This window comes from Cervus canadensis, chromosome 8 (assembly GCF_019320065.1).
Source record: "Cervus canadensis isolate Bull #8, Minnesota chromosome 8, ASM1932006v1, whole genome shotgun sequence".
NCBI classification, from domain to species: Eukaryota; Metazoa; Chordata; class Mammalia; order Artiodactyla; family Cervidae; genus Cervus; species Cervus canadensis.
In genome coordinates this window covers 77,891,170-77,914,391 of record NC_057393.1, presented here as the reverse complement: position 1 = coordinate 77,914,391, position 23,222 = coordinate 77,891,170, and positions in this window count along the sequence as shown.

Here is a 23,222-nt window from a genome sequence, read left to right as displayed (position 1 = left end):
TTCTTTCACTCTGTGTGTTTTCAAGTTTCCTCCATGTTGTAGTGCATCCATTCCTTCTCTTGGATGAATAAACCGCTGACATTGCACGGAGGTCCCATATTTTGTTTAAGCGTCGCTCAGCTGATGGACAAGCGGGTTGCTTCCATCTTTAGGAAATGGAGCAAGCATTCATGGCTCCATGCTGTCTCCTCCCTATTTCTGCCACAGTTGCCTTGAGGGGTCAGCTTAGGAGAAGAGGAGTCAGCACAGACAAGCAGGCTCTCTGTGCCCTTTGCTCAGAGGAGGTTTATGGCCTTCAAGATCTTCTCTCTTCCTGACTGTTGTTTTCAAAAGCCTAAACTCACTTATCAGGTGTGCTGTATACTCCTGAGGAGAGAAGCAAGCAGGAATTTCAAGAGAGAGGAAGGCAATTCTCCATGTTTCTAGGGATGAAGACAACATGGAGAGAGACTCTGGGTTTGGAGAGACCTGGGGCCACACCCTGGCAGTGCCCTGGGGCTGGCAGCAGGGAATAGCCACGCAATTTCCCTGGGATGGATCAGATGGCAATTCCTTGAAGGGAGCTCCCCAGTGGGAACTGAAGTTTAACTTGCCCTTGCTTGCAGGTTTATAGGCTCAGACTTAATACAATGCTAATTTAAAATTCCATTCAAAGCTGGATTTGGGGACTGAGATTCATACTTGAAAGAAACAGAAATAAGTTGAGGAGATTAAGAGAGTATGTGGTTAGGACTCAGAAGACCAATGTCTCAAGCCTCCCCTGTATGGAGCGAGGGGGATAGCAAAAGCAGAAGAAAAGCAAGGAAGTAATTCAGACAAACCAAGAACAATAGCCCCTCTGACACTTAGGATGAGGTGTGGCAGAACACCAGGGATAGACTCTCCAATGACCAACTGATATTCAACAAACTGCTAGGAACCCTGAGGATGTCCTCTATGTTAAGTTGTATTCTCAATTAGTACTTTATCCTGAGCTCCATGGCAGGCTTTTTAAGTAAAACTAAAGTATAAAAGCTGCATGTTATATTATGTCAGAAAAAAAAAAATATATATATATACATATAAACATACATACATACACACACATAGAAACACACGTATATATAATCTCTTTGTGACCACAAGAAATTCCTTTGCTTTATTATAGTAAAGGATTTCTATAATCCCAACTCATTTACTCCTGCCAAAAGCTGTTTCATAGCCAGCTTGCAGCCACCAAAAACCAAAAGCAGGTGGATAAATGTGAATTTTAAAGTAAATTTTAGTAATGTCTTGAGATGTGCTTTTCAACAAAAAATTTTCCTCCCCCAGCAGGCAAAAGTCATCGTTTCTGTCCTTTCCACTAACAGAGAGTTTGTTTGTTTAATATATAGTTTACAACTCTTACTGTTCCACCCATTCTTTATCAGCCAAAAGGACCTGCTTAGCATTTCTCACAGACATACCAGTCCTGTGTGTCTCTGTGCAGAATGTTCTATTTGTTCCATCTACATAGGCAATTTTTCCCTTCTTGGTTCTCCCAGGGCACTTGATAAGTACTTCTGTCTCTGTCCAGATTTTGAGAAAAGCTTAATTTTCATTTTTTAAAAAAAATCCAGTTAATTGAAGACAAATACAGGTCTAATTTTAGGACAATGCTAAAAACAAATCAATTCTAAATATGTAGTTGTAGACAATGAGATCTTAAGAGCAGGGTCTTGTTCTGTTTTATTAATTGCATCTTCAATGCCTAGAAAGGGATCTGATTCATAGTTCAATTCATAATTCAAGTGTTCAATGAATGAATGAATGATTTAAGATCCATGCTTTACTCTATCCTGTTGCTTTACTCTGTTTTGGGGTACAAAAAGAATATATTTTATCTTTCCTTTTTCTAGGCCATCATCATGGATGTTTTGCTTGACCCTCCCTTCTCCTTTCTATTCACCCCTTCCTCTCCTTGAGGAAGTCTCAGGAATCTTGAAAGTCGATGGTTATTATAGAAATGAAAAGTTCAGTACCATGACCAGGTGTCTGAGAGCACAGGAAAGCTACTGGTAAAGTACGTCTTTGGCTTTCCTGACCTCAGATATACTTATTTCTACCTCATTAGTGTCCCACTGATGCCAGTTTGTCTCCATTTCTGTGGCTTTTCTCATAGTTCAAACTATCCTTCATTACTTAGAGACCCATCACCCAGATAACACACTTTTTATTAACATGCAGCAAACCAAGATGAACATTTTAACGTGTACCTCAGAAAGAAAGAAATAATTTGCAGTGTTCTGAGCAACCCAGAAGCACATATTGCTTGTCATTAGACAGGGAGGAGCCAAGATGGCGGAGGAGTAGGACGGGGAGACCACTTTCTCTCCTACAAATTCATCAAAAGAATAACTGAATGCAGAGCAAACTTCACAAAACAACTTCTGATCACTAGCTGAGGTCATCAGGCGCCCAGAAAAGCAGACCATTGTCTTCGAAAGGAGGTAGGACAAAATATAAAAGATAAAAAGTGAGACAAAAGAGCTAAGGACGGAGACCCGTCCCAGGAAGGGAGTCTTAGGCGGCCTTGCTTGGGCTAGGGTCCGGGCCTGAGTGCCCTGAGGACAATCGGAGGGAGCTTCTGTGAGGTGCCAACTTGAACTGTGGGAGACCAAAAGAGAGAGAGAAAATTAACCGGCCGGAACACACTGCCGGCCGTTCGCAGAACAAAGGGACGGAGAAAGTCCCGAGAAGAGCTCGCAGCTGCGGACCGGCCCAGCCCCGCCGGAGGCAGGAGGCAGGGGGGAGGGGAAGGTCGCGGTGAGACACAGGGCGCAGGCACCCGACCGGCGCGGGCGGGGACTGGGGCTGGGGACGCAGAGGGCGGAAGGCGCGCGCACCCGACTGGCGCCAGCGGAAACTGAGACTGGGTCCGCGGAAGGGAGTGGGTGCGCCAAAACCTGGGGATAGTGCGCCCATCAAGCCCCTCGCTGCTGGAACCGCTCTACGGGAAGGCACAAGAGAGCAGGCGCAGCTTTTCCTTCCGCGCTTTTGTTAACACCCAGGGCTGGAACCTAGCGCAAGCGCGGGGCGCGCTCCTAAGAACAGCGGAAGCCTGAAGCAGCGCAGACGGAGAAAGGCGTACCACTCCCCGCAGCGCCCCCGCCCCGCAGCGCCAGCCCTCCCGCAGCGTCACCCTCCCAGCAGCGCAAAACGAACTAGCTACCTGAATGAAGTCCACCTCCACTCCGCTGTCAGGGCGGAAATGAGGCTCTGAAGAGAACCGCAAAACAGAAAGCCAAATAACAAAGGGAACCGCTTCAGAAGGGACTGGTGCAACAGATTCAAATCCCTCTAGAAAACACCGACTTCACCGGAAGGGCCCTGTAGATATCGAGAAGTGTAAGCTGGAACGGGGAGCTATCTGAAACTGAGCCGAACCCACACTGACCGCAGCAGCTCCAGAGAAACTCCTAGATATATTTTTACTTTTTTTTTCTAAGTAAGGAAAAAAAAAAAAAAAAATTTTTTTTTTCTTTTTATATTTTTTCTTTTTATTTTTTCTCTTTTATTTTCCTTTAAAATTCCTATTACTCCCCATTACTCCTTAACTTTCATTTTCATAGATTTTTACAATTTTTTAATTAGGGGGAAAAAATTTTTTTTTCTTTCTTTCTTTCTTTTTTTTTTTTTGTTGTTTTTTTTTCTTTTCTTTTTCTTTTTTTTCGTTTTTTCTTCTTTTTTTTCCTTTCCGTTTTCTCTTTTATTTTCTATTTTTCTTTTTCTCTTATTTCTTTTAAAGTCCTCTAGTACTCCTCTACTACTCTTCATTTTCATTTTCACTGCTTGTCATTAGAGAAAGGCAATTTTGACAAGCATTATGTTGACTCCACATTCCCTTCAACAAAACCTTGATGCTAATTTCCAAATCCATCATGACAATTAGTCTGCTCATCACTTCACTTTCCAAATAACACAACCTTGTAGGAGAATTCTCCTACAAGTCAATTCCTGAAAGCTGAAATTCTGGCAGGCAACTGGGCTTAGGGGTGTGCAGGAGAGGATCCTGAAAGGCAGGTGGCCTCCGACCATGAGGTCGGAAAGGGGTGTAAAAGGGTACAGCTAACAGTTTCTTCTTGGTGTGTTGAGTAAGATCCTACTGAGCTCAAAGACATGGCAACAGAGTAGAATTCACAAGGCCTGTGTTCCCAAGAATAGCTCATTAATCTCAGGCCTAGAGCCAGCTTCCAATGGAGAAATCTCAGACAAGCCACTTATCTTCTCTGAGACACCTCCATTTCTCATCTACAAAATGGAAATGATAGAATACAACCTTGTGCTTTGTGTGAGAATTGGAAGAGAACATGAAGTTTAGTAATGGATAACTGTTATTAGCTGAGGTTCCTTCTAAATGCGGTTTCTGTTAATTTAGTGGGAACTCAAAAATATGTGCTGTTCTATTCTGTGTAGTTTTTATTGAGCTATAATTCACATACTGTAAAATTGACCATTTTAAACTTTTTGATTCAATGGTTTTTAGCATACTCACAAGGTTGGGCAACCATCACCCATCATTTAATTGTAGTACATTTTACACTTTAATTATAGTACATTTAAAAATAAACCTCATATCCATTAAAAGCCACTCCTCTTTCCCTCCATCCCCTCAACCCTAGAAAACTAATGACTTACTTTCTGTCTCTATGGATTTTACTATTCTGGACATTTCATATAAGTGTAATCATATAATACATGGCTTTTTGTGTATGGCTCCATCACACAACATAGTGTTTTCAAGGTTCTTCTATGCTGCAGCATGTATCTATAATTCATTCCTTTTTATGGATGAATAATATTCCATTGTATGGTCATGCCACATTTTTTCATTGTCCATTCATTAATTGATGGACATTTGGTTATTTCACTTTTCACCTATTATGAATAATATTGCCAAGAACATTTGTGTACATATGGACATATATTTCTGCCTCTTCTGGGAATACACCTAGAAGTGGAAATACTGCATTATATGGTGACTATGTTTAACTTTTTCAAATTGTTTTCTACTACTCCTATACCAATTTACATTCCCACCAGCAATGCATGAAGTTTCCTTTACTTTTAAAATCTAATTTTTCTTAGATTATGAAACATTTCTAAGGGGAATAGAAATTTCACCCTTTTCTTCTATCTTGTTTTTCTTTCCTTTTTTGTTCTTCTTTTTCTCTATCTTTCCCTCTCTCTATCCCTTTCTTCCTCCTGTCCTCTGAAAAATGAAAAATGCCTTCCTAAACCATCACCTCATGGGAAATAGATGGGGAGACAGTGGAAACAGTGGCAGACTTTATTTTTTGGGCTCCAAAATCACTGCAGATGGTGACTGCAGCCATGAAATTAAAAGACACTTGCTCATTGGAAGGAAAGTTCTGACCAACTTAGATAGCATATTAAAAAGCAAAGACATTACTTTGCCAACAAAGGTCTGTCTGGTCAAGGCTATGGTTTTTCCAGTGGTCATGTATGGATGTGAGAGTTGGACTGTGAAGAAAGCTGAGCACCGAAAAATTGATGCTTTTGAACTATGGTGTTGGAAAGACTCTTGAGAGTCCCTTGGACTGCAAGGAGATCCAACCAGTCCATCCTAAAGGAGATCTGTCCTGGGTGTTCATTGGAAGGACTGATGCTGAAGCTGAAACTCCAGTACTTTGGCCACCTCATGCAAAGAGTGGACTCATTGGAAAAGACCCTGATGCCGGGAGGAATTGGGGGCAGGAGGAGAAGGGGACAACAGAGGATGAGATGGCTGGATGGCATCACCAACTCGATGGGCATGGGTTTGGGTAGACTCCGGGAGTTGGTGATGGACAGGGAGGTCTGGCGTGCTGTGATTCATGGGGTCTCAAAGAGTCGGACACGACTGAGCGACTGAACTGAACTGAAACAAAACTATGGTTTAAATGACACTAATTCTCACTGGACATTAGCTGAAAAAGCATGGAAATTTTTGTAGCTCTCACAGCAGAGCAATTTTCATTAAAGTTAAGGAATGACTGAATGACCTGCTTCAAAAGTTAACTACCTTGTTCTCTCATTTGCCATCATGAACTGGAGGGAGGAGTTGGAGACCGCAGATCTCTTACCTACTGAGAAGAATGATCAGGTCTTTTCTATTTTTAAAAGATCTTAGATTAGCCTGAGTAGATAGGAAGGAAGCTATGATACTAAAGGGCTAAACGGAGCCTAACCAGTCAATGTGGTTTCCCCCGAGAATTTGGGGGACAGGAATGGGAGGGCTGCAAGTCCTACAGAGGGACATAGGCTCTGGAATGGGAGCTGCAAGAATCTCAGGGAAGCATTAGTGATGGTCCCTCTGACCACCCTGGCAGAAAGCAGTTGTCTTAGTATGATTAGAGCCAGTTACCCACATAAACTCCAGTAAAGATAACAGACTGATAACACATGGCCTCTACCCTGTCTTAATACTGGACTTTTAGACACCTTAGGAAGTGGAGCTCAGAGCTGGATTTGACTTACAAAATAAAGAAGTCATCTTGCACATTTAGCATCATATAGCAGCTCATAGCTGTTTACATCTTTCGAGACTGAGGGTGGGATGGGGAAATATCATCCTAGTTTTTATAAAAAGGTAACAGAGGTTCAGAGAGGTTAAGAAATTTGCAAAATTCATCTAAATAGTGAGAGGGGAAAGCAGGAATTCACATCCCAGTGGGGTGAAAAAAACAAGACCTTTCTCACCACATCATCCTAGCCTTAAAAGGATGCTAGAACATGCAATCTATAATCTGAGACTCAGTAATATTTGAGAAGGAAAAGAAGCTCTGTCAAGCCGCATTTTGGCCTCTGGCCTGAACTTTCTCCATCTCTACAACACCATTAGTTGTTTGATTCATCCTTCCTTAAGCAGGGTGGGGGCACACTGGAACTTATTTGCAACCAAAGGATAGCTAACATCATCTCAATAAGGAGAGAAATGATAAACAAGTACGACATTCTTTCTTTACAGGCTCGGGAAAATGCCATGCTTTGAAAAATCAGCATCTACTCTACTAAGTGTTCTCTGAACTAGGAACAATCTTTCCATTTTTTCTGTAATTGCATCCATCAACTTAAATTACACATTTAATTTTGTTTGGAATTTTATCTATTGCTTATGTTTTTCTGCATATTCTCATACTTTCAATTTTCCTTCTCTTATTTAATTCAAATTAAGACCAGAAAGAGGCAGTCATTTTTAACATTACATTGCTTCATTCACCACGCTCTTAGCTCACTTTACTTTTGTCTAAGCAAGAAACCAGCAGGCAGGATCTTAACCCTGGGAAGGAACATTAATCAAATCCCAAACTTTAAGATGATACATTTGTAATGCAACCACGAATTATTAATAACATCCTCTTTGTGAAACAGAGTAGGACATTAATATGAAGAAAAATTAATGAGAGAAATATAGGAGAAAGTCTGGCTGTACCGAAATGGAATGTAAAATTAACTTTACTTGTGAGAAAATGAAGGATTTTCCCTAAAAGTTTACATCTTCCTACATTTACATCACTTTCATTTTTAATCAGCATCTCCTAGAACTTTCATTATTCCCTGTTTTCAATTAGTGATTAAGTTGTAATTACTTCCTTTTATTTCACTTTGAATTTTCATCAGCTCTTTTCTGGTAATTTACAATATGATGTCTTCCTCATGTTTACCCAAGGAAGAATGGAGATCATAGTTGGCATTTATGACATTTAAGAGAGCATCTCTATTTAAATACGAGAGTTGGATAAATTTCCATCAGAAATGTATTCCTAATTCCTTAATTATATAATTCCATACCAATATTGGAATAATCTATGTAACACCTTCAAAGGAATGGTAAATTAATTAGTTGCAAGTGACCAAAATCCAATTTAAAATAGGTGAAACAAAAGAGAGAATTTATTGACCAATGAATTGGGAGGGAAAATTTCTGATGGCAAAAGAAATTTTTATCTTTATACTTCCTTCTTCTATTTGTTTATTCCTTCCTCTCTGCCTGCCTTCCTTTATTTTACTACAGAGTCTCTTCCCAAGTGTTAAGAATATTCGTGTCTTCCTAAAGTTCAAATGTGGAAACCCTAATGCCCAATTTGATAGTATTTGGAGGTGACTGGGTTTAGATGAGGTCATGAGGGTGCCCCCCTGCCATCATGGGATTTGTGTATATATAACCAGAGGAAGACAGAGCAGGTCTTTGTCTCTCTCCACCACATGAGGACACAACAAGAGGGTGCCCATCTGCAACCCAAGGAGAGATACTTCACCAGACACCAAACCTACTGGCATCTTGACCTTGGACTTCCCAGACTCCAGCCCAATGAGAAATAAAATTCCATTGCTTAAAGCCACTTCGTCTATGCTATTTAGTTATAGTAGCATAAGTTAAGTTGCCAAACTAAACCAGATTTCTTTATAGTAGTAATTTGAGCACTTGTTATTTTCCCTGGATCATAAATGAAGTATGAAAATTAGTGAACAGTAGAGCAATTTTTGAAAAGTTAATCCTTACAGAATTTAAAGACACATTTCAGAAGCCTGGCCTCTGTAATTACAACTGGGGACTAAAGTGAATACTTCTTTCTTATATCACCTCATCTTCACTTATTTTTATGTGTTCATCAATTTCATTACCTCCTATTGCATTACCTCCTGTTGCCCCAACCAGTAACGCTGAAGAAGCTGAAGTTGAATGGTTCTATGAAGACCTATAAGACCTTTTAGAACTAACACCCCAAAAAGATGTCCTTTTCAGTATAGGGGACTGGAATGCAAAAGTAGGAAGTCAAGAAACACCTGGAGTAACAGGCAAATTTGGCCTTGGAGTACGGAATGAAGCAGGGCAAAGGCTAATAGAGTTTTGCCAAGAGAACGCACTGGTCATAGCAAACACCCTCTTCCAACAACACAAGAGAAGACTCTACACATGGACATCACCAGATGGCCAACACCGAAATCAGATTGATTATATTCTTTGCAGCCAAAGATGGAGAAGCTCTATACAGTCAGCAAAAACAAGACCGGCAGCTGACTGTGGCTCACATCATGAACTCCTTATTGCCAAATTCAGACTTAAACTGAAGAGAATAGGGATAACCACTAGACCACTCAGGTATGACCTAAATCAAATCCCTTATGAATATACAGTGGAAGTGAGAAATAGATTTAAGGGACTAGATCTGATCGAGAGCCTGATGAACTATGGGCGGAGGTTCGTGACATTGTACAGGAGACAGGGATCAAGACCATCCCCACGGAAAAGAAATGCAAAAAGGAAAAATGGTTGTCTGAGAAGGCCTTACAAATAGCTGTGAAAAGAAGAGAAGTGAAAAGCAAAGGAGAAAAGGAAAGATATTCCCATTTGAATGCAGAGTTCCAAAGAATAGCCAGGAGAGATAAGAAAGCCTTCCTCAGCGATCAAGGCAAAGAAATAGAGGAAAACAACAGAATGGGAAAGACTAGAGATCTCTTCAAGAAAATTAGAGATACCAAGGCAACATTTCATGCAAAGATGGGCTCAATAAAGGAGAGAAATGGTATGGACCTAACAGAAGCAAAAGATATTAAGAAGAGGTGGCAAGAATACACAGAACTGTACAAAAAAGATCTTCATGACCCAGATAATCACAATGGTGTGATCACTCACCTAGAGCCAGACATCCTGGAATGTGAAGTCAAGTGGGCCTTAGAAAGCATCACTATGAACAAAGCTAGTAGAGGTGATGGAATTCCAGTTGAGCTATTACAAATCCTGAAAGATGATGCTGTGAAAGTGCTGCACTCAATATGCCAGCAAATTTGGAAAACTCAGCAATGGCCACAGGACTGGAAAAGGTCCGTTTTTATTCCAATCCCTAAGAAAGGCAATCCCAAAGAATGCTCAGACTATCGCACAATTGCACTAATCTCACACACTAGTAAAGTAATGCTCAAAATTCTCCAAGCCAGGCTTCAGCAATACATGAACCGAGAACTTCCAGACGTTCAAGCTGGTTTTAGAAAAGGCAGAGGAACCAGAGATCAAATTGCCAGCATCTGCTGGATCATCAAAAAAGCAAGAAAGTTCCAGAAAAACATCTATTTCTGCTTTACTGACTGTGCCAAAGCCTTTGATTGTGTGGATCACAATAAACTGTGGAAAATTCTGAAGGAGATGGGAATACCAGACCACCTGACCTGCCTCTTGAGAAACCTGTATGCAGGTCAGGAAGCAACAGATAGAACGGGACATGGAACAACAGACTGGTTCCAAATAGGAAAAGGAGTACGTCAAGGCTGTATATTGCCACCCTGCTTATTTAACTTATATGCAAAGTACATCATGAGAAACGCTGGGCTTGAAGAAGCACAAGCTGGAATTAAGATTGCCGGGAGAAATATCAATAACCTCAGATATGCAGATGACAGCACCCTTATGGCAGAAAGTGAAGAGGAACTAAAAAGCCTCTTGATGAAAGTGAAAGAGGAGAGTGAAAAAGTTGGCTTAAAGCTCAACATTCAGAAAACTAAGATCATGGCATCTGGTCCCCAATCACTCATGGAAATAGATGGGGAGACAGTGGAACAGTGGCACAGTGATTTATTTTCTGGGCTCCAAAATCACTGCAGATGGTGACTTGCAGCCATGAAATTAAAAGACGCTTACTCCTTGGAAGGAAAGTTATGACCAACCTAGATAGCATATTAAAAAGCAGAGACATTACTTTGCCAACAAAGGTCCATCTGGTCAAGGCTATGGTTTTTCCAGTGGTCATGTATGGATGTTAGAGTTGGACTGTGAAGAAAGCTGAGCACCGAAAAATTGATGCTTTTGAACTGTGGTGTTGGAGAAGACTCTTGAGAGTCCCTTGGACTGCAAGGAGATCCAGCCAGTCCATCCTAAAGGAGATCAGTCCTGGGTGTTCTTTGGAAGGACTGATGCTGAAGCTGAAACTCCAGTACTTTGGCCACCTCATGCGAAGAGTTGACTCACTGGAAAAGACCCTGATGCTGGGAGGGATTGAGGGCAGGAGGAGAAGGGGACAACAGAGGATGAGATGGCTGGATGACATCACCGACTCGATGGGCATGAGTTTGAGTAAACTCTGGGTGTCTGTGATGGACAGGGACGCCTGGCGTGCTGCAGTTCATGGGGTCGCAAAGAGTTGGACACGACTGAGCGACTGAACTGAACTGAACTGAACTATTGCAGACAGGACTTCCCTAGGAGGGTGGCAGAAACACAGCCATTGAGAGTTTGGAAACCCTACCAGAAAGAAAGAATGTTCATCCAGTCATCAAAAATCAAGGTAATCTTAAGGAAGCCCTCTGACTGTCCTGGCTTGGGTCTCATGGCCATCTCTGTGACCAGAACCTTTCCCAGAACAGAGATTGAGAGCCCTGATGCACAGGTCCAGTTAGCCATCACAGTCCACTGCAAATGGAAGGTTTGTTTTGTTCCCCTCATGCGAGCTAGGTATACACCCCATAATTTTAGGATGTGAAGAATCTTTTTTTTTTTTTTTCATTGCAGAGCAGTATATTTGGGGCAACTTTGTAAATACACATCTGAAAGTACCACCACTTGCTATCTTTTACATAAATTTCTTTAAGGAATAGGATTTTTTTTTCTCCCAGAAGAGCTGTGGGCAGGAAGGTTAATAATGAATTCTACATTCTTCTTACCACCTGACTTAAAGTGCTTTTTGCTCTGAGTAAACAGCAATTGCTGTTTCAGTAGGATGTGAAGAATCTTAAGTAAATATCTACATTTTCTGATAACTCACCAGCCTTTACACTATGTCCACATTGCAAATTCAGGCTCCGCAGTGAGGCATACCACTGTAACAAACCCTGGACATCCTTTCCACACACTAACTGTCATGCACCATCAGAAACTACTGTTTACATTAAAGTAGCATAAGTTACTATAATCTTCAAAAATGTATGAGTTTATATCCATATACATTTCTTTCTATTTCAACAAATACTGGGGTTGGCTGTATATTTTAAAAATAAAAATGTATGATGAGTTTTTGGGCCTCCAAGTACACAACTCATTAACAGACTTTTTTAAAAAGATTTCTATCACAGAAGCTAACATTATGAGAACCCAGCCATGGCTGCTTGAACCATATGTTTATCGTGGGTGGCAGGAATTAAACAAACCAATACAAGAAGTAGCTTCTGTACCAGGACACCACTCTGAAACTTTCCATCATATGTATTTAATTACCATTATGAATTATGAAATTTCTACCAAACCTCAAAGCAACTTGCTAGTTTGGTAATTGGTTGCCTGGCCCTGAACAAAGGAGACTGATATTTTCACCTGATTTGTTGGCTTTGGGACTTTCTAAAAGGTACCACAGGTGAGTTTTTAAAGCCACACTTAAGGCTGGGTAAGAACTTTTAATTTGAGTCAACAGTAGCAGAACATAGTTCAATAGTAAACACTGGACAATGGTGTGGGAAACACACATTCAATGGCTATTAGCAATTTTATCTTATACCTTGCTAGTTGAGAAGCAATACAGGAAACTTTCATGAAACTTGCTCCCAGAGAACACTTAAACTTTTTTTGGAAGGCAATTACCATGGAGAAAAGGCTTTGGGTCAAGAGCAAGATGAAGGACTGAATCTCAGCTCCCCTATATAGTAATTGTGAGACCCTGAAAAGTAATCACAGTTACTTCACAATGTATTGATGGTTGTAAGGAGAAAGTAACATGTGAATGTGCTTAGTACCACGTACAGCAAATTTTAAATGCATAATAAATGCTACTTTCTTTTCACTCTTTAAAATGGAGTAACAAAAAATTAAAAAATAAAAAAAATAAAATGGAGTAACAGCCCATGGGAAATAAAAGGGCTGTCCTCAAATATGCATGAAGAACATCCATGTTAAGCTTTTATTTTATTAGAAAACCCTCACTTGATCCAACTTCTGACCCAGAAACTGCCCATTTCTTGGTTCTCCCTTAGAAAAAAGCCCAAAAGAATTAGTTATCTTTGCTGTAGCCAATTTCTGTGTTCATATTCTTTCTCAAGCTCACTGTCATGAGTGTCCCTTACTAAGAGCAAATATTCATGATAAGTTGGGTCATAACCTCTTATGGCATCCTCCCCTTCTCTATATAATCACTCCATTCACGATCTCAACCAATCCTATGACCATAAAAACTATCAACTCTTGCCATATGATCCAGCAATCCCACTCCTGGCCATACATCCAGACAAAACTATAATTTGAAAAGATACATGCAACCCTATGTTCACAGCAGCCCTATCTACAATAGCCAAGACATGGAAGCAATCTAAATGCCCATCAACAGATCAATAGATAAAGAAGATGGTACATGTACCCAATGGAGTACTACTCAGCCATTTTAAAAAGTGAAATAATGCCATCTGCAGCAACATGGATGGACTTAGAGATTATCATACTAAATGAAGTCAGACAGAAAGACAAATACCATGTGATATCATTTATATGTAAATTCTAAAATGTGACACAAATGAACTGATCAACAAAAAAGAAATGGATTCTCAGACAGAGAACAGACTTGAAGTTGCCAAGGTGGGTGGGGTGAGGAAGAGAAAGACTGAGAGTTTGGGATTATAAGATGTAAACTATTATAGATAAGATGGATAAACAATAAGGTCCTACTGCACAGCACAAAGAACTATATTCAATATCCTATGGTAAACCATAATGGAAAAGAATATATACATATAAACTGAGGTATATATATACTGATTCACTTTGCTGTATAGCAGAATTTAATACAATATTCTAAGTATACTACACTTCAGTAAAATTTTAAAAAATCCTACCAACTCTATGCCGATGACTGCCTCCCCTAGTTTTTACATCTATCCTGAACTTTATATTCTTAAATTTAATTGCTTACTCAATAGCCATACCTGAGCATTATGACAGACACCTCAAACTGGACATGTCCAAAACTAAACTCCTAATCTGCCCTCCCTGTTCCTCCCATAATCTTTCCACCTCAGTCAATGAAAATTCTACTCTTTCTGTTGCTCAGGTATGAGCTTCACTGAAGCTTTCATGAGCTTTCACTGAATTATATTACTATAATTACAACACCAACAAAAAATCTCAGCATGATTTGAAGCAATGTTTACTACTTGCTCAAGTTATATATCAGCAGAGGGTGGGACTCTGGCTTTGTTTCATGTCCTTTGCTCCAGGGTCCAAGTTAAAAGAGCAGCCCCATCCAGGACAGAGGATTCTCTCCTGGTGAAGACAAGAATAGGTCCAGCACAGGAGCATTTAAAGATTCTGCCAAGAAAGGCACACTACTTTCCATATATAATTCACTGGCCAGAGAAAGCCCATGTCCAAACCTTTGGGGTGCCAGGATAATTCTCTCAGAGGGGCAAACCTCATAGGTAGGGTCAATAAATATTTTGGCAGTACTATAAGAATCTTCAACTCTTTCTTTTCTTTAAGACTCATCTATCAGAAAATCCTGTAGGTTCTAGCTTCAAAATATATCCAGAATGCAACCATTTGTCATCACCTTCACTGTCATCTCCTTGGCCCAAATATTGAAGTACCCTCAACCGGCCTTTGTGTTTCTGCCCTTGTCTCCTTACTGTCCACTTTCCCCATGATATCCCAGATAATTCTGCAAAAATGTAATTCAGATCAAATCACACCCCCCCACCCTATCTGAAACCCTTAATGTGTTTCCATTTCTCTCAGAATGAAGTCAAAGTCCTTATAATGAGCAATGGTCCACATGACTTTACATTGTTTGTCTAACATCCCTCATTTCTTTTCTGACTTCACCCCTTGATCTCCCCATCTACCCTAACTCCAATCCAACCACACTGAACTTCCTCCTGTACTTCAATTTATAGGTGCACCTCAGCCTCAGGGCCTTTGCTGGGTCCTTTTGCTTGGAAACCTCCTCCCTTAGATAGAAGCCTAGCTGGTTCCCTCCTTTGGGTCTTAAACATAACTACTTAATGAGGCCTAACCTGACTCCCTTATTTAAACTTTAAGCCCCATGCTAATTTTTATTCTGAGATGATACATTGAAAATATAATCACAAATTATAAATAGCATCCTCTTCATGAGGCTGAGTAAGACCCATCACAACTCAACTTATTATGTGGTTTATTATTAATTCTGTTACCACATCCTGGTAAAATGTAACCTTCTTAAAGTCAGGAATCTTTTTGTTTCATTCTCAGATGCATCTAGAGACATCTAGACCCCTAGACACATCTAGACCCTTAGACACATCTAGCTAGTCCCCAAATAGAACATGTAGGAAATTCAATAGTTGTTGAATGAATGAATTGAATGAATGAATGAATGCTGCATAATTTCCTTATTCCACCTCATCAGTTTTCCTCCCTTAGGAAGGGAACTGTGAAGCTTAGGAGATATTTCAATTAAATATCTACAGCTGACATAAAAATTTTTTTTCTCTATTAGGTTTTATTATACCTCATTAATTCCCCAAAGGAAAAAAAAAGACTGGATCAATTTAGAGTCATGTTTTCTGAGCAAAAATTCCACCATCTCTTTAACAGCATTATAAAAGTAATGCTAATATTTAAAACATTTTTATTATATTTTCAGATTTTGGGGGGGGAGAGGTGGGGATGGGTGGAACAAGTGGGGGCCAGTACTCTAAATCAAAGCTTAAGTCTTAAGAGACTTTGAAAAAGAGGCTTCAAAAAAAAAAAACTCATCTAAAAAGAATGATATCTTAATTATAATCATTTTTGAAAGCAACAGCAGATATATACAAAATAACTGGCTCAGGAAAAATGAAAAATGAAAATATTTCCAGATAATACTAAGTTTTTGGTTTTTTTTTAATCCCTATAGTTAAGCTGGGATATTTCTGCAATGATGCAGTCTCCTTGGAGGAAAACCAGTTTCCTTGGTTATTGGTTCCATTTTAAACTTTTTGAAAGAGACTGAGCCAATCTCCTCTCCCTCTGTTATTTCACATGCCACCATTGATAAACTCTCCACCAATTTCTCCATATTGTAACACGAGTCAAAATAATTAACCAAAGTGATATGAGCACTAAAACAAAAAGTAACAAGTAGAAGAAAAAATTGCAGTAGTAGACACATTGGTTCTACATATAATAAAGTCTCATGGTTAGATTATTGGAATTGACTAAGACCAAATGTATGTCTCCCTTAATAATCAGAAATAAATAAATAAATAATCAGAAATAAATAAATAAATAATCAGAAACAAATAACATTTCAGTGGGGATGGGGGGTGGGGACTGTTGGGCAAAATGTACCAAGTCATCAAAATGAACAATGATCATATCTATAAAAACATACAATGGCAGAGAAGACTAACTGTCCACCCAAAATGTATGGTCCTCCAAGGAGAATATATAGCTATTTCTGGAAAGTGTCTGCCCAGCCAGAAACTATGCTACCAGAACTTCCCACACCCAGTTATGCCATATGGCAAGCTGTCATCAGAGGAATGGAAACAGAGAGGCTGGGTACCACTACTCGGCCATGTGGTTAGGAAGCAAGTGTCTTCCAGGCTCTTGCCCCTTCTGTCAGCTGGAAGCAGTCCCAGAGGCTTGAGGGGATGGGCAACACAGATGGAAGGGGCCTGGGTTCCTGAATCACCACGAGGGGAAAGCCTAAAGATCAGGAACTCATTCAGACTGTTACCTTTTTTAAACAATGCAAATTTGGAAAGAAAAGTCATGAATAGGTTCCCCTGAAGCATTATTTATAACAAAGAATAGCAAGAGAATTAAGGAAATGATGGCATAATGATAACACTTAGACTGGTTATTATGCATTAAATCTGCAAAAAGTCCTGTAAAATATACCTTAGAGCAGGTGAGGTGAGATTGTTGTTGGAGAAGTGGCAAAGACAAAAATAAACAGATAAAAGAGGAATGGGGGAGAGAGGAAGATAGAAGGCAAATGACCAAAATGTGAAAATCACTAAAAAGCTGAACTTAAAGAGAAGAAGTATATTATATTCTGATTCCACAGTCACACATACAGAAAGAGAGAAAGAATGTACGTGAGTGATTGCTTGCAACGTGGTACCATATGGGGAGGCTTCTGGTATTATGTGGAAGGATACCTTCCTCATTGCAGTTTGAGTGACTGATATTTTTTCCCCTACCATTTCCTGGAAGCCAGACTTTATAAATTAGTCTAAGACCAAAGGAGTTCACGTTTTCATCATCTATACTTTAGTTGCTTAGAAATGAGTACACTTTCCTCTAACATGTACCCTTCTCCATCAGTAACTCCCTTTCAGGAATACTCTCATTCTATTTCCTTCAAAAAGTGAAGCTCCCTGGGAGCAGGGCCATGTCTTACACACCTCTGTATCCACACCAATGCTAGCACACAGTAGTCTCTTTGTGAACTGATTTAGGCATTCATTCTACAAATGTCTCCATGCTTACTAGTCCTAAGCCTTGTTCTAGACTTTGGAGACAGAGCGGTAAACAAAGTCACCATCCTTCTGCAGGAGGATGGAAACATGAAGGACTGGCGCAATCTGCTTTCCTTTCTCACAAAGAATCCATCTGGGCTGAATCCATCACCAAAATACTTTCAAAATAGTTCGGAAGAGGCTTCACCACTACACACCCAGCAGGATGGCTATAATTTTTTAAAAAGACTGATAATAACAAGTGTTGGAGAGAATGTGGAAAAATCAGAACACACACTGCTGGTAGGAACATAAAATGTAGTACAGTCACTTTGCAGTTTCTCAAAAGGTTAAACACAGCTAACATATGATGGTGCAATTCCAGTCCTAGAAGTGTTTACAAGAGAAATGAAAATGCATCCACACAGGCTTGACCATTAATGTTTACAGCAGCACTGGTCATATGAGCCAAAAATGGAAATAACTAAAAAATGGAAACAACTCAAACTCAAATAATTTAAAGCCCATCCATAGTTTGTATGGATCACAATCAACTGCAAAAAAATTCTGAAAGAAATGGGAATACCAGACCACCTGACCTGCCTCCTGAGAAATCTGTGTGCAGGTCAAGAATCAACAGTTAGAACAAAACATGGAACAATGGACTGGTTCCAAATTGGGAAATGAATACGTCAAGGTTGTATACTGTCACCCTGCTTACTTAACTTATATGCAAAGTACATCATGAGAAATGCCGGACTGGATGAAGGAAAATCTGGAATCAAGATTGCCAGGAGAAATATCAATAACCTCAGATATGCAGATAACAGCACACTAATTGCAGAAAGCAAAGAAGAACTAAAGATCCTCTTTAAGAAAGTGAAAGAGGAGAGCGAAAAAGTTGACTTAAAACTCAACATTCAGAAAACTAAGATCATGGCATCTGGTCCCATTACTTCATGGCAAATAGATGGGGAAACAATGGAAACAGTGACAGACTTTATTTTGGGGGGCTCCAAAATCACTGCAGATGGTAACTACGGCCGTGAAATTAAAAGATGCTTGCTCCTTGGAAGAAAAGCTATGACCAATCTAGACAGCATATTAAAAAGCAGAGACAACTTTCCCAACAAAGTTCCATCTAGTCAAAGCTTTGGTTTTTCCAGTAGTCATGTATGGATGTGAGAATTGGACCATAAAGAAAGCTGAGTGCCAAAGAACTGATGCTTTTGAATTGTGGTCTTGGAGAAGACTCTTGAGAGTCCCTTGGACAGCAAGGAGATCCAACCAGTCCATCCTAAAGGAAATCAGTCCTGAATATTCATTGGAAGGACTGAAGCTGAGGCTGAAACTCCAATACTTTGGTCACCTGATGCAAAGAGCTGACTCATTTGAAAAGACCCTGATGCTGGGAAAGATTGAAGAGGAGAGGAGAAGGGGACAACAGAGGATGAGATGGTTGGATGGTATCACTGATTCAACGGACATGAGTTTGAGTAATCTCCGGGAATTGGTGATGGACAGGGAAGCCTGGGGTACTGCAGTCCATGGGGTCACAAAGAGTCAGATATGACTGAGCAACTGAACTGAACTGATGGTTACACAATTCTAATACTAAAATAACACTGAACTGTACACTTTAAATGAGTAAACTGTATGCTATATGAATTATATCTCAATAAAGCTGTATTTAAAATGAGGAATAGGAATAGGGGAAAAAGAAAAAGGAGCTGTTGCTGCTTTCATTGCATTAAATATCAGTGTTGGGTTTAGAGGCTGGGTACCTGGAGCCACCATGAAAGCTTTGGCATCAAGCCTGGCAATTATCTAAGGATCTGAACCTCCTTTCAATACAACTCAGCTGTGGTTGCAAGAAAGTAGTATTAGTCACTCAGTCATGTCTAACTCTTTGCAACCCCATGAACTATAGCCTGCCAGGCTCCTTTGTCCATGTGATTCTCCAGACAATACTGGAGTGGGTAGCAATTCCCTTCTCCAGGGGATCTTCCCGACCCAGGGATCGAACCCAGGTCTCCTGCATTGCAGGTGGATTCTTTACTGTCTGAGCTACCAGGGAAATCATAACATCATTAATTTTAAATCTTTCTGAAGGCGAGGGTGGGATGTTTTGAGAGAATAGCATCGAAACATGTATATTATCTAGGGTGAAACAGATCACCAGCCCAGGTTGGATGCATGAGACAAGTGCTCGGGCCTGGTGCACTGGGAAGACCCAGAGGGATCGGGTGGAGAGGGAAGTGGGAGGGGGGATCGGGATGGGGAATACATGTGAATCCATGGCTGATTCATGTCAATGTATGACAAAAACCACTACAATATTGTAAAGTAATTAGCCTCCAACTAATAAAAATAAAACACACACACACACACAAAAAAATCTTTATGAAAAATTGAAAAGTGGTATCCCATGACAACAAACTTTTTTTTTAATGGAAGAACATTAGAAAAAAGTCATTAAATTTTTTTTCAGTGGAAATACGATTTCCAAAGTTGCACAGCTGGAACTCATCAATCAACAGAGAAGGTTTCTGCTTTCCCTATTAGCAACAATGAGTCAGACAGAAAACAGATCTGTCTGAACAGATAGATCTGTCTTTCTGTCCAGCTGAAAAACACTCATTGAATAATAGATGGGAAGAGCAATGATGTTAGACTTCTTTCAATATAAGCCTTAAAGTAAAATAATCATAACATTCTTATTCTGTATTGCAATACAAATATTAATAAAAAAGTGTTTGGAGCAAACTGGTTAGTAAAAATGCAAATGAAAACATGAATCTGATCACTTGCAGCAATCTAAAATTAATCCATTAGCTGAATTATTATGCTAATCATTCATGGCAAGAAGGTTGGCCATCATTTGTATCCTGACCACATACAATTCCCAAATAACAGCAGCAGGAAGCACTGTGGCTCAGTTCAGTGTTTGGAGAGGCTGAGCTTTCTAACGGGCTTTGGGGGTTGATCCCTCCCAAGCCCTGGGCCATGCCAACTGAGGAACACGCTGTTCCATCCCCACACATGCTATCCTGTTGCAGCAAGCTCTGCTAATGTTTACCGTTCAGCTTCCTTGATATGACCTCAACATTATTTTCATGTTTCATTTTGACAGGGCCTTTCTCTGGGTTCAGAGCTCTGTGACTGGTGATTTAGACTTCCACACCATGCAAAAATCACAGAAATCTCTCTTCAAAAACAAGGCCACCTAGGCCATTGGGTGAATTCGTTCAAACAGCACACTGGCTTTCACACTTTATTTAAACAAAGAGGTCCTATCGGTGCTGGTGCTACACATGTGACATGATTTCTCTATTTTCAACTGTTAGTTCTAAAGAATAAAACCTCATTCCTGAGAGATTCTTATGTAAACAATGGCAGGGAGCCTTGCTGGTAACAATCAGAAAGGTCAGAGGATGGACCCGCCTGAGTGACCACCGGATGAAATGGGGTCTTCTCTGTGCACTGCATTCCCTGCGGCTCTGCGCTCTTCAGCAAGGCTTTCACCCTCTCTGGTCCTAAAGGAAGGGATTAAATCCAGTGTCTCTAAGGTCCTTTCTTACTCTAAAGTATTTGTCTTTTAACTCAGTTAAAATTGGCCTCTGTAGAACCCAATTAATTTTGTTTCTCATTAACAGGCGAAAAGTATTTTTATATGAGAAACAAGCTCTTGGCTACTCCTTCAAGGGAAGTAATCAGAATTCAAAGCCAACAACACGTGATTAATCTTTCTGCACTTAGGATTTTGGCTTTCACTTGAGAGTCATTTCCCGAAATGCAAAATGAAGGAATTTAAAACAAGAAGCAGCCAAAAAAATTCCTGGCTGAGAAACTGCCTCAGCAGCATCTTGATTTCTCGAGTCACTTTTTAGGTTTTACCCTGGAGTTGTGTTCTGGCAAATCTGATTGAATCAATATGTCCTTTATAGACAAACCGCGTTCTCTGGCTTCATCTATCATCTGCTCTAGAAAAAGCCATTAAGTCAGTAAAAGGAAGTTGGGAAGAGGTTTTACTGCAGAAAATGAGTTTTTTTCAATACAAATACTGACCCCACTGGAAAGTATGAATACAGCAGCTTTAGAAATCAAAGTCAAGGTCATCTTAACGATTAGCAAAATAAGCTGTGGCTCTGCGATGTGTGTACTGGTCTAGTGGAAACTCTCCCAATAAAATCTCCCCCTCTCTGACCCTCACCTAAACTCGGACTACAATAAGAAGTATTAGTCACTCAGTTATCTGTCGCTTTGTGACCCCATGGACTGTAGCCCACCAGGCTTCTCTGTTCTTTAAATCAGCAAGCATTCAATTTTCAAATGTAAATTTTCTGTTACAATCTCAGACAGTAGAATGAAAGCAGCTGGGGAGCTCAGGCCATTGCTGGGAAGACTGACATTATTAAGCTGGGCATCCGGAAATTTCCCCAAGGACACCACAGAGCAGGAAAGAAAATAAGTCCTGAGACAAACCTCCTCACCATGCTCAACAATCTTGACATTTGTTTTTTATCTCAAGCCATATTCTATACTTCTGGGAAGCAGGCAAAACACAAAACAGAACTACTGACGAGGCTCTGGTGCTGGGAGAAACAGAAAGATTGCTGCTCTTTTTTTAAAAAGCTGAAAGGAAAAGCCTTAGTCCTTCTTTATTAGACAAGGCTCTGTAGCTACAAAAGCCTGTTAAGGCCCAAACTTGAAAGAGAATTTCTTCTCCACCTATTCTGGCAGATGCACCTCTAAACAAGCCAACACAGAAGCTCTGTTGGAGGCACTGTCTGTCCAGATTCGATGTCTGGAAACCTGCAAGCAGACTAAGAGGCTCAGGCCTTCAAGATGGAGCGGCTTCCCTGGTGGGATACAGTGTGAGCCACACAACTTGAGGCACTGATTGCTGGCACAGAAATGGTCTGCCTTCCCTGGGATTCTGTGGTGTGAGGAGTAACAGACTTACACTGGGTCACCCTTTCAGCGATGCTTCACTTGCGAAGTCTTTGCTCAAACACATCAAGCAGGCAGACCAAAAACCTCAACTGTGTGGTAACAGGAGCAGACTGTGGCTCAGATTGTGAACTCCTTATTGGCAAATTCAGACTTAAATTGAAGAGAGTAGGGAAAACAACTAGGCCATTCAGGTGTGACCTAAATCAAATCCCTAAAGATTATACAGTATAGATTCAACAGATTAGATCTGATAGAGTGCCTGAAGAACTATGGACAGAGGTTCGCAACATTGTACAGGAGGCTGTGATCAAAATCATCCCCAAGAAAAAGAAAGGCAAAAAGGTTGTCTGAGGAGGCCTTAAAATAGCTGAGAAAAGAAAGCAAAAGGCAAAGGAGAAAAGGAAAGATATACCAATCTGAATGCAGAGTTTCAAAGAATAACAAGGAGAGATAAAGTCTTCCTAAGTGATCAATGCGAAGAGATAGAAGAAAGCAATAGAATGGGAAAGACTAGCGATCTCTTCAAGAAAACTGAAAACCAAGGGAACATTCCATGCAAAGATGGGCACAGTTAAAGAACAGAAACAGTATAGACCTCTATGCCAAAGCCTTTGACTGTGTAGATCACAGCAAACTGTGAAAAATTATGAAAGAGATGGGAATAACAGACCATCTTACCTGCCTTCTGAGAAACCGGTATGCAGGTCAAGCAGCAACAGTTAGAACTGGACATGGAACAATAGACTGGTTCTAAATTGGGAAAGGAGTACGCCAAGGCTGTATATTGTCACCCTGCTTATTTAACTTAAAAATGCAGAGTACATCAGGCGAAGTGTCAGGTTAGATGG